The sequence below is a fragment of the Hippocampus guttulatus genome, chromosome 8 (genome assembly GCF_054856545.1).
Source record: "Hippocampus guttulatus isolate MCC_2025c chromosome 8, RoL_Hgut_1.0, whole genome shotgun sequence".
Classification (NCBI taxonomy): domain Eukaryota; kingdom Metazoa; phylum Chordata; class Actinopteri; order Syngnathiformes; family Syngnathidae; genus Hippocampus; species Hippocampus guttulatus.
In genome coordinates, this window is record NC_141268.1 from 8,229,068 (window position 1) to 8,241,156 (window position 12,089).

Sequence of the window (12,089 nt, forward strand, 5' to 3'; positions counted from 1 at the left end):
GTCTATCACGATCGACCGGTAGCCCGCGAACTGGTCCCAAGTTGATGGTGGCGGGAGGGGGGGTGTCGAGGGGGTCAAGTAGATTAAAAAAAAAAGTGTGTGTGTGTGTGCAACCACGCGTGTTAATATTCTATATTTTTGTGTTTGTGCACATTGCACCCTAAGCATCCTCTCACTTTCACTTTCACATAAAAAGTATTGAAAAAATAAAACAAAGCAGGTTACTTTTAACCTACGGCGGCTGCATCACCGGAAGTTGTTAGACGCCAGCCCTCTGCACCTGCAGCTTGTGATTAGAGCTGTTGCCAAATTATTTTTTCATTTTTGTTATTCTCATTCAAAGTTTGTTTCATGTACAATTCACCGGTGGCACTGGCAAAGAATGGGAATCTGAAGTGCCAGGAGAGAAATTTTAAAACGACACACTTGAGCTACGATAGTGACGTTGTTGCACTGAAGACGCTGCCAAAGTGCCTCCCATGCAGCCGCGTCAGGTCTCGATTAAGGTAGGCACCGATTCATTTTATAAACTCACAAGCTCTTGTATATACTTTATTTTTCTGTTCTGTTTCGTTCGTGTTCTGGGCTGTTGCTCATCGTGGCCTGCGTGTGTGTGTATGATTCGTGGACGTGCGGTAGCGGGTCAATCGGGGGAGGTCGGTTGCTTGAAAAGTCGATCTTCAGTCAAAAAAGGCGGCGCATCACTGCTCTAAAACAATTTGCGGATTATTTTCACTTCTAGCTGTTTATTTGGGAACAATACAAGGAACAATTAGATCTGTAAATACCTATAATAAATTGCAATAATCCACAGGCGCTCTAATGAATATATGAATTACTTTTTGCAGCTGGCCAGAAGGCAAGTAAGATTTTACTTTTGCTATAAATCGTAGCTGAAAGAGGCTTGCTTTTACCACTGCTGAGTTGTTTATCTCGTTTAAAAGAACTGTAAATCACGACGACAAGTTTCTTGTCACAGGAACTGTGAGGAACACCAAAGTCAATGGCATGGTGTGGTTCACCAAACACAATCACTTCCGTTTTGTTCTCATTCTCTATATTTTATGTAATTTGTTCCGAAAAGCTCTTTGTTACGGCTGCAGCTGTTGCGAAAGCGCTATGTAAATAAAGATGTCTATTAACATTCAAATCAAAGGCAGCACAACATAGTCTTTGACTGGCCACATGGGGGTAGTGTCGTCACGTGTTAAATTCTTAGCGGCAACGGCCTTCTTGCAGGTCTCCTGCTGTCTGCACTAATCATTTGCCTTTGGAGAATCTCATTTCTTTCCTGCCTCAACAAACATTTTATGCACTCAAGTGCCAGTGGATGGAATTTATGGACTAACGGCCCCCACACACACTGAGAAAATGTCAGCTAATATCTCCTCTTTGGCATTCAGCAGGAATATTTGAGATGCCCTGCACAGTGGCAGCACATTATTAAGTCTGAGTGTGAGCCGGGAATGGCCAAAGATCACGGCCAGTCTTCTTCCGCGTCACATTACGTGTCAGCATGTATGCTGACATGATTGATTGACGCCAACATGGCGGCTGCCTCCACCCACCGACTCACGGGGGGCTTGTGTGAGGATGTATTGTCTGAGGGACTCCTGTCATTTTTTGGAGCAATTGGGCCTGGGGGCTGTCGCGCGAGGGGGGATCATTAAGTTAAGCATCATTTAATTGTCATGTTCATACTGATACCAGTTGTGCTTCTTGCAACTCACATGGCTCCATCACCTTGGTAAACGTCCAGCGGTAGGTGTGACTTTGCAGAGTGTCTTACCGTGCCCTCTTGTGGGGAAATCCGTCACCATTGGGTCCCAAAATCAGTCTTGGCCAACCCCAGCTGAGTGCCCGCTGACCACAAACAAAAGAGGATGGAGAACTTGGGTTATTTTTATCCTTCTACCCAGCATGCTGTCTTCCTGCCCACTGACACACACACACTTCAAAATTGAGTGGTTTGACCTCTTGAGTATATGTGGAGGCCTAATGCTGCTTTGAAGGAATCTAAAAGTAACAAATTTCAAGTCATATCGAGGAAAGATGCAATGGAATCAGCCAAGTAAAATCTGCACTTAAGCAGAGTGCACCAAATTTGAGCATTTTCTTCCGATCAAAGTCAGCAAGTGCCTGATAATTGGATGTCTCCAAAAGATTACGCTCAACGATTACGTTTGTCAAGAGCAAATTTCCATCACGTGGGTTGCAGGCATGCTGGACACTATCTCATCTGACTCCGGGCAATAGGTGGGGTGCACTCTGAACTGGTTACACAAATTAAAAATAAAAAAAAAATAAAAAAAGTCTTGTTCTAACACATCAGGTTTTTGAAAAAAATATTGGACTTAAAAATATATTCCATCCATCCATCCATTATCTGAAATCGCATACCCTCACAAGGGGCAATTCTTGGAAATATACGACCTTAACCTTGAAAACATGCGACCTTCTCAAAAATATAATTTTTTTCTTTAAAATAAAGCAACTTTTTACCTGAAAAAAATGTTTTTATCATTGAAAATTAATTACATTATTTTTTGTAAAATGATTGCATAATTTCCATTTTGTTTTCATTGTGCCACTTGTGACCTTCCTACTCGAATGAGTTGAGTCGAGGAAATATTGAGACGCAAACTCGATTCCCCTATGCTGCAACCTCACGTCAAAAAAATGCTGATGCCATTCCATCGTCCAGATGTTTCCGATGACCTCTGGCTGAAGCCGTGGTGCCGATTACTGAACCGATGATGCGAAAGTGACGATGTCAGGTCCACCCTCACTTCATCCTCGATGACGAAACGTAACCGTCATGCATCCCTCTCCCATCCCGGGGAGGCATTATGTCGCTTCAGCACGCCGGGCTGCGGAGGACAGCTGCTGTCTGAGGAGGCGTCCCGTCAATCACGGCGCCCTCACCCATCCTCCCCCCTCTGGCAGTTTGACAAGGTCGTTGGGCCTGGTGTGACATCAGCAGATTACCGTCCGGATTGGCCCACTCACCTCACCAACGCATTTGGCTGCGTTGGCTTGATGACAAAAGAGCACACGTGATCCATAGAAACTGGCGATTGAGCCCGTTGTTTGTAGCGCGTCTGTCTGTCTATATTTTTCGCATGCGTCTGAACCCCGAGGACTTCAGAGGGCGCACGTGACTCTTTCACAATGGTGCTAGAGTGCAGATGCCAGCAGCTGTTGCACAATGAAGCCACACACCAATGCTCTCCTTCATATTGTCATTTACACAAACCTACAGTAACGCCATAGAAAAAGAATGAAACCCTTTTTGTCACACGGAATCATTTGAATGAGCATTGTGCTGCTCTTTCTGTCTTTAAAATAGACATACAGATGGATATTATGTTTGTTACGACATCTCAACTTTTCTCAGCTTATCAGTATCGTACTAAAGTCCAAGATGGCGCCCGAGTAGGCAGCCGTCGGCAAGTGCTCTCATGAGCCTTGCTTTTTTTTGTTGTTTTTGTGTTTGTTTTGTCACTTTGTGTTTGTTGTTACGTCGTGTGGGCCTGATGTGGACTTTTTTCAGCATTTTTTGGCCACGACATTCATCAAGGAGGAGACTGTGCTTGGTGGACGGTCTTCCAGTCAGGTTTCAAGACGATGCATAGCACGGAGTCAGCCCTGTTACGCGTTTCTAATGACATCCTCCTGGCAAATGACGCTGGAGACCACGCGTGTCTAGTTTTATTGGACTTAACTGCAGCATTTGATACAGTGGATCACAGTATTCTGCTGACTCGTTTGCAGCACTTTGTGGGCATTGGCGGCAGTGCTCTTGAGTGGTTTAGGTCCTATTTAGCTGACAGAACCTTTTGTGTCAGCCTTGGCTGTTCTGAGTCAAGCACTGCTCCCCTGTCATGTGGTGTTCCACAGGGCTCAATTCTGGGGCCTCTGCTGTTCTCGCTGTATCTGCTCCCATTGGGTTGCATCTTAAGGAAACATGGTATTCCCTTCCACTGCTATGCAGATAACTGCCAGATCTATGTCCCACTGAGCAAGAAAGACACCTTCTCATTAAAGCCACTCCTATCCTGTCTGGAAGAAATCAAAACCTGGATGGCACAAAATTTCTTGAAATTCAATGAAAAGAAGACAGAGGTGATATTGTTTGGTCCCAGTGGCCCTTGTACATCCCATCCTGTAGACTTGGGCCCCCTGTCTCCTTATCTTAAGTCAACAGTCTCAAACTTGGGCCTTAAACTGGACAGTGATTTCAAACTTGATCGGCAAATTGGTGCCGTTGTTAAATCCAGCTTCTTTCACCTTAGACAGCTGGCCAAAATAAAACCTCTCCTCTCACATGAACACTCTGAGACAGTAATTCATGCCTTTGTCACATCCCGGCTCGATTACTGCAATGCCCTTTACTTTGGAGTCCGCCAGTTCTCCATTAAGCGCCTTCAGCTGGTCCAGAATGCCGCTGCTCGCCTCTTGACTGGTACTCGTAAGAGGGAGCACATAACTCCTACTCTGGCATCCCTTCACTGGGTCCCCATACATTTTAGAGTTATTTTCAAGATCCTCTTATTTGTTTTTAAATCTCTGAATAATCTCGCGCCACCTTACCTCTCTGAGCTCATCCGCCCCTACACACCTGCCCGACGCCTCAGGTCTGTGGACCAGATATTATTAGAAGTACCAAGAACTAAACTGAGGCTCAGAGGGGATTGAGCCTTTTCTGTTGCTGGTCCCTCTCTCTGGAATGACCTCCCACTGAACATTCGGCAAGTCTCCTCGCTGCCCATCTTCAAAACCCTCCTCAAAACTCACTTGTATTCTTTGGCATTCGACTCAGCATGACTTAGATTTGTTCTTGGTTTTACTGTTTGGTGCTTTCTACCGCCTTTATTACCGATTTGTCTTACTGTTTATTGTGCATGTTAAATTGCTCTATGTACAGCACTTTGTATGCAGCGATGGCTGTTTGAAAGTGCTCTATAAATACAGTTGACTTGACTTGGTGGTTGTGCCTTCTCGGCAGCATGGGTATACCAGCACTGTTTTTGACTGGGAGGAATGTCGGCGCCATTTGACTGTCGTTGCTGGACAGTCCTGGGACGCTTGTGTCTTGCGCCTGTAATGGGCAGCATTTTTCACAGCCCCGCTTTGTTCAGCGGAGAGATCGGTGCTGTTGAACGGTCTGCGGCTGGATGGATGCAAGGCTTAAGGAGCCGACAATGAGAAGAAAGGAGCGTTCGCGCGGAGCGCGGATGTGGAACTGGCAGTCGCGGCTTGGAGTTTGAAGCGGATTACGTGGGACAGGAGAAGTGAACTAATCTCTTTTCGTAAATGGACGCTACAGCTTCGTGTTTGCTTTCAAAACTTAGCTTGTAGCAGACGTGTGCACATTTTCAGCATGACGTCTCTGATCCACTGGTGAAAGGACACTTTTATCCTCTCCTCTTTCATCTATAACTGCTTCAGACAACAAAGTGTATGCAGAAAAGTGTGAAGATTGCACGACTGTCTGTGTCCTATGTGTTGTTATTTTTGTTATTTTGACTTCAAAATGGCGCCGCGAGAGTGGCTGCCTTTCCAGCAGCTCCTATATTTTGTTGTTCTACTTCTTGCTTTCATAACTTTGCTGCTGTGAATTGGGAATTTCTCCATTGCGAGACTCGTAAACGTTTTCTTTTCTCAATATTAGTCACAGGACAAAAAATATATATCAATGTGATTGCTGTTATCTGTTTCTGTCCATGTTTTTGTTGCGCGACCATTGTTCTGTCTTTTGCATAAAAATGAATAATTGAGATAAGGTGTGCACACCCTCTTATAACTGGTGATTTGGCTGTGTTCTGAATTAATCCATCACATTCAAACTTGTTAAATTGGAGTCAGCACACACTTTGCATCATTTAAAATTGCTCATATTCACCCTAAATACATTTTTGATCTTTAAGTAGCTTTTCCTGACTTGTTTTCCCTCCTTCTTCCAGAAGCTTGAAGGTTTTGTGCTAGTGGTAACAGGTATATGTCACACCGGTGAAGGTCATTTGCTCTTCCTTCTGTGCCAGTCTGATTGTTGGCCCCGCCCTGATTGTTTCAACCTGATGGTCCTTAAATAGCCCTTGTCTCCCTTTGTCCGGTGCCAGTGTGTTTCGTCTTTCTGTATTGCACTCCTGTCTCTGGCCACAGTTCTGTCCAGCCCTTGCCTTGTTTTCGCATGCGTGCCTATTTTGAGGTTGAACCTCAAATAAATCTCCCCTCTGCTCTGAACCCTGCAAAAGTGTCCTGAGTCCAAGCCTGGTACTAAAGGTATATGGAACAGTTCGTAATTCCCTTCACCTTGTTGAAATTCTCGCTGAAAAAAACGGTTCCAAAGCATGATGCTGCCCCTCCCAGGCTTCACTGTAGTTGTGGTGTTCTTTGGGTTATGAGCAGTGTTGTGTTTGACCTAATGTACTTTGTATCTCTTGGAAATATGAGAGCCCAAAAGTTCCACATCGGACCTTAGCACATTTTACCTCATGTGCTTTGAAGGTTTTCTTAGGTTCCGAATGGTAGTACCTTACTGACCATGTTTTCCCAAATAGTGCAGCGGAGGAACCGAGTGCCTCCGCTGAACCCAAAACCCCTCATCAAGAGCACCCAACCATCTCATTCGCTCTGGCAGTTGGGAAGGCGCGAGACGGCTCTTGATAAGTCTGGGAAAAAGCTCACTTGGACAGGCCACACGCGTCTTCAAGTGGCAGACAACGTGACTGCCAAAAAGTAGGGAGACTGGAACAAAAATGCTCTAGGTCACATGTGTCAAACTCAAGGCGCGGGGGCCAGATCTGGCCCACCACATCATTTTATGTGGCCCGCAAAAGCAAATCAAACATGTCAACTTCCATCATTGATGCTTGCTAAAATATTGCATAATTTCACATTCTCATACGTAATAAAAACATATTTTAAGCATTTTCTTGTGACTAAAGTCCTCATCAGAGTCACTTCAACAGTCAAGTAAACCATTATTATTGACTTCTTCATATGGTTTGACAGTCATAATGGCCCTCCAAGGGAAACGGTGACTCCAATGTGGCCCGCAACAAAAATGAGTTTGACAACCCTGCTCTAGCTGGACCATTTCTATTGGACAAGAGGTTGCTGAGATGTCTGACTTGAATTGATTTCGTGTTAGAAAAAAAAAAGCCATTTTGTGTGCACCATATGACTAAACTTGTCTTTCCTCGAAGAGCAAAATAATATCTTGAAAATTAAGTTATGAAATGCAAAAACCCAATCGTCTATGTATGCATTGTCAAGGCCAAGTGTGATGTACTAAAGCCACATATTAATACATATTAAAGTTATGTAGCATACTAAGGTTCATGCAGTCAAAACAATCCTTGTCGAGGTTTTGCGATGGTATAACAACCAGAGACCTGGGTATGTGGCCTTCAAATCATTAAAGGAAAATCAGTGTAATGAATAGAATGCGTACAGTCAACCCTCACTATTGTGGTAACTCATACATGTAGGGGATTACTGGATAGTAATATAGTAAATATGCCTCTTTACCAAAAGAACTGACCTTTGAGTGACAGTGCAGTGGACTGTGTGCGAGCAGAGCTGAGCTGTTAATTCTTTTACCGTTGTCATCATTATCGGGGATGTGCAAACGCTGCCCTGGCAGCAATCAAATGTCTGGAGAAGCTGCCACATCCGACAGACGAGTGCTGACAGGGGTGTACGCTGACAGAACCGAAACAATAAGATCACACGACGGCTTCAGTGACGATTTTGTTCGCGTCTAATCACTCCATATACAGCAGTCGCCGATACCACTGACTTTATTTTGCATTCGGGCCTCATTCTTTCCTGACAGTCCCGCTTGAAGTTGACTTCTTTTAGTAGATTATATCTGCGTACTCACCGTGAAGGTCAATGAAAGTTAAGGCTTCAAACAAAAGACATGTCGTAAGAGACTCCAATTTGTAACATTCGTTTGAGCTTGCCGTCACTGATGCCTCAGGTCATCCTGATTATGGTTCTGTTCAAGGTTTTGGAATAGGGGGATTTTTGTTGAATTAGAGTGGCCTGTTAAATAATCTCTCATCCTTCTGTAGGATGAGTTTTAAGGCACATTTCCACCAGTTGTGATAAAATTCTAGAAGGTAAACTGTCGTTCTAGGCTGCACGGTTGGCTTGTGATTTACATCGGCATCTCACGTTAGGATCATTGAAGACTCAAATTTGTCCAAAGTCGTGAATGTTGTTTGTATTGATGTGCCCTGCAATTTTTGGGACCAGCGACCCCTTAGAGTAGGTTCAAAGAGTTGCACCCTCGTGTGGAAACCAAGTGTAATATGACGCTAAAACAGTCGCCTCCGGCCTTCGTGTTCATCCTCAACAATCCCCAGTCGAGCAAGACCACCCTCTGGGGGGGCAAGGTGCCCACACTTCCCAAATGTCAAAGGACGACTCAAAGGAATAACAGCTGCTGCTGCGTCTTCAGCATGCCGCCGCCGCCTCATTCCGGGAAGCGTCGAAAGGGGCAAAGTGACATTTACGGCAGGCTCCTCTTTACGTCCTCGCCAGTCTGTTTCTATAAGCCTCACAGTCATTCTCTTTCTCCGCCCAACCTGCTGTGACCAGGAGACTGTAGGACACACGTCAGCTTAGCAAGCCAAGCATCACGCTGTGTTTGACATTCATCAATAATGGATGGGTGGAGCTTAATTACAGTGGGCGAGAACTATCACGCTGGGAACGGGCAAACCGCTGGGGGCTTGAAATTGACTGGGCCACAAGAGTTACCTAACAAGTTGTATTTTTTTACTCCTCTGTCTTCTATTCATTTTGTGAGCAACAATATGCTCCATGGTGGGAAATAACAGGATTCTGAAGTATATTTTTCCAGATATCTGTTCAATTAGTTGAGTATTTATTTTTCTGATTACTTCTTGCTTTTACCCCCAATATTTGTAAACCGGTATTTGAGCTTTCCACTCCTAATTTTTTTTCAAAAAAGCCTAGTTGTCTTTCAACCTCGGCAGATAACACAGCATAAAAAATTAATGAATTAAAAAAAGAAATTCAGGTACTCATGAAGGGCCTGTTGTCAGTGTAGTCCTGATTATCCAGCCAGAATTGAAGCTGCATCATCCAGCACTTAATTTTTTTCTTTTTTCTGCTCAGTACGAGGATATTGCAACTTTATAAAGGTGAACTTCACTTTATGTGTGTTTTTTTTCATTGTGCCAAATTATCAAAGTGGGTGTTTTACCTGAGAGAGAACTCTTTACTTGTACTAATTACATTTCAGTCTCTACTTCTTTACTTTTACTGAAATTAAGAAGTTGTAAATCAGATACGTCTTGACTGTCTATTCTAATTACATTACTAAATATTTGAGTCAGTATTTTATTTATTTACCTATATATATATATATATATATATATATAATCTCTTTAACCCCACTTTGGCACGTGTTTGACTCTTGCTGTTCTTCTCATCACGTGGCATCAACTCGCGAGCATGCAGCCTGTGAACAATTTAGTTTAGTTGACTGTCACTACCGGTGATCTGCCGGTAGTGACAGTCAACTAAACGAAATTGTAATCACTAAACTAAATCACCACCGGTGATCTGCCGGTAGTGACGGTGAAACAATCTGCCGCCAGTCTCTGAGCAGCAGAGAAGACAATCAATTGCAAAATGGATTCACAGTCTTTAAATGAGATTAGATGAAGGTCGTCACCTGACGAAGGAGTGAAGGCAAAACTAGTGATTGAAACATTTTTTTAAAAACTGGCAAGCATGGAGCGAACCCACAAAGTCCACTACAGATTCCTGCCGCTTTCCAAAATCATGCATGTTAGATTCGTTGACTCTCAGTTGTCCATCGCTGTGAATCTCGGGTGTTACCCACTTGTCCTGCTCTAAGGTAAGTGGGATAGGCTCCAGTTATCCTCAACCCTGAACAAGAACAAGTAACTGCAGGTGATAGTCAAAATAAAAAAAATAATAAAAGATGTCGCACATCCAGTTCTTTCCTTTTAGTTTTCATCAATGACGTTTCACTCCTTGGCTTACCATCACCGAAACACTTGTGAAAAGACACGCATGACACATAAATAATACTGCCACTTCCTTGCGAAATCTTATTGTCACAATTAAACTTTTGGCTGTCTTAAACTCACGATGGCGGAAGCCTGCAAATTCAGAGACACCCACTCTACCTATTTCTTGAACTACCAGTAATGTGAGTAATCTTTACGGTTTTCTTACAATTGACAGTTTTTAGAAACGGTGAAAATGTTTCGTTGACACACAATGGGTTTTGTCATGGAGAGAATTTGGCAAGCTGTACAGCGATGAGGCACAGAGATTGTTGACATTAGTCTACAGTCCCTTCGCCAATCAGGATGCGGAACACAATGCACTGTAAAAATTGTTTTCACAAAAACAGCGATGGTGTGAATGATGAACCGTGTTAGAGCGAAGGATTACTGTCGTACCTTATCAATATTTTTAAAGAAAAATGTTTAAAACAGTTGAAACGCTCTCACACAAAAAATGCCTTGGAAGACAAAATACTTTGATGTAAGATATATATCATTTGAAGTTTAGTTTTTGTCATACACACCAGACATAATCGTTTAGAAGCATCTGATTATCAGGCCTTTGCTGAATTGGATCAAAATTTGGCCCCGTTTATCGATGTGTGCGTTCCCTTTTTCCCACTCAATAACAGCAATGCGGTTGTAGTGTCTTCCACATAAACGTGTGGAATCCCTCAGCTGCAAGTCAAAGCTTGTTATCATGCAAGAGGGCACGCTCGCTTCCCTGGCGTGTTTCAGGTTTTTTTTTGTTTTTAATTAATTGGCAGCCTCCGAATGTGAAGTGGACTCGCAGACATAGCATGGTGGAGTCCTGCTTGAGAGGCTTCCTATTAAAATGCAGCTCAAGTGCTGCGACTGGCAGACGTGACGACTGCTTTGTTACCGGGCGAACTCACGCTGCTCTCCCAAAAAGTGACCTTGCAGGGCCATCGACTGCCTTTTTCTTCATTTTAAATTTGGGCAGCTCAGTACGAGCAATCGCTTGTGTCAGTTCATTAATTGGTCTGTCTTTTGTACATAACTGAAGCGTTAACAGCAGGAAGATGAATGATCAAAGTCACCTTGCTGTTTGAGAAATGTCGACCAAGATGGCGTCTTCACCCACCATTACAACTGCACACAGAGGCAAATAAAATGCACATCGTGTGCGGATTACACGTCACACAAGGGAGTTCCATACAGTCGATTAAAGAAAGAGCGACATGGGTTAGGCAGCAGGCGTGTGATGTGGATTAATCCAGATTTCTGCAGCCAGGTTTGGAATTTAAATCTCGGGTGAACTTTGGCCATGTGAAAAGTTAATTTCGTGACGTAATGTAAAGCCCTAATAGCAAACAAGGTACTTAATGGCCACTCTTTCACAGTGAGTCATTCTGCCATGTTATTCGCCTTGTCGCTAGCTAGCATTATGCTGTCGCGTATAGTAAACCACATGGGGACTGAGCCCTGCCTCATATACAGTAGTGAAAGTCCATGAGTAATTGACATCCCCTGCCAAAGCTTTATACCACATCAGTGATCGGAAACTGACGGCCAGTGGCCCTTGATTAATTTTTGAGAAAAAAAACGATGTTCCTGAGCCAATGGCAGCACGGTGAACAAATGGTTTGCTCGTCCGCCTCACATTCACTCATGGGTTCGATTCGGTTCTCTGACCTTCCTGCCTGGAGTTTGAATGTTCTCCCCATGCATGTGTGGGTTTTCTCCGGGTAATTCGGTTTCCTCATACGTTCAAAAAACATGCACGATAGGTTAATTGATCACTGTAAATTGTCCTTAGGTGTGATTGTGAGGATTTTGCTTGTCTCTATATGCCCTATGCTTGGCTGGGAACCAGTTCAGGGTGTACCCTGCCTTCGACTCAGAGAGCTGGGATAGCCTCCAGACACCCATGACTGTTGTGAGGATAAATCGGTTCATGCACTTTGCTGAGCCGCTGAAAGACATCGCACCAGTGTCAACCAAACAACAGCTTTTTATCCGATCATTTACAGTTCATTTCAAGTG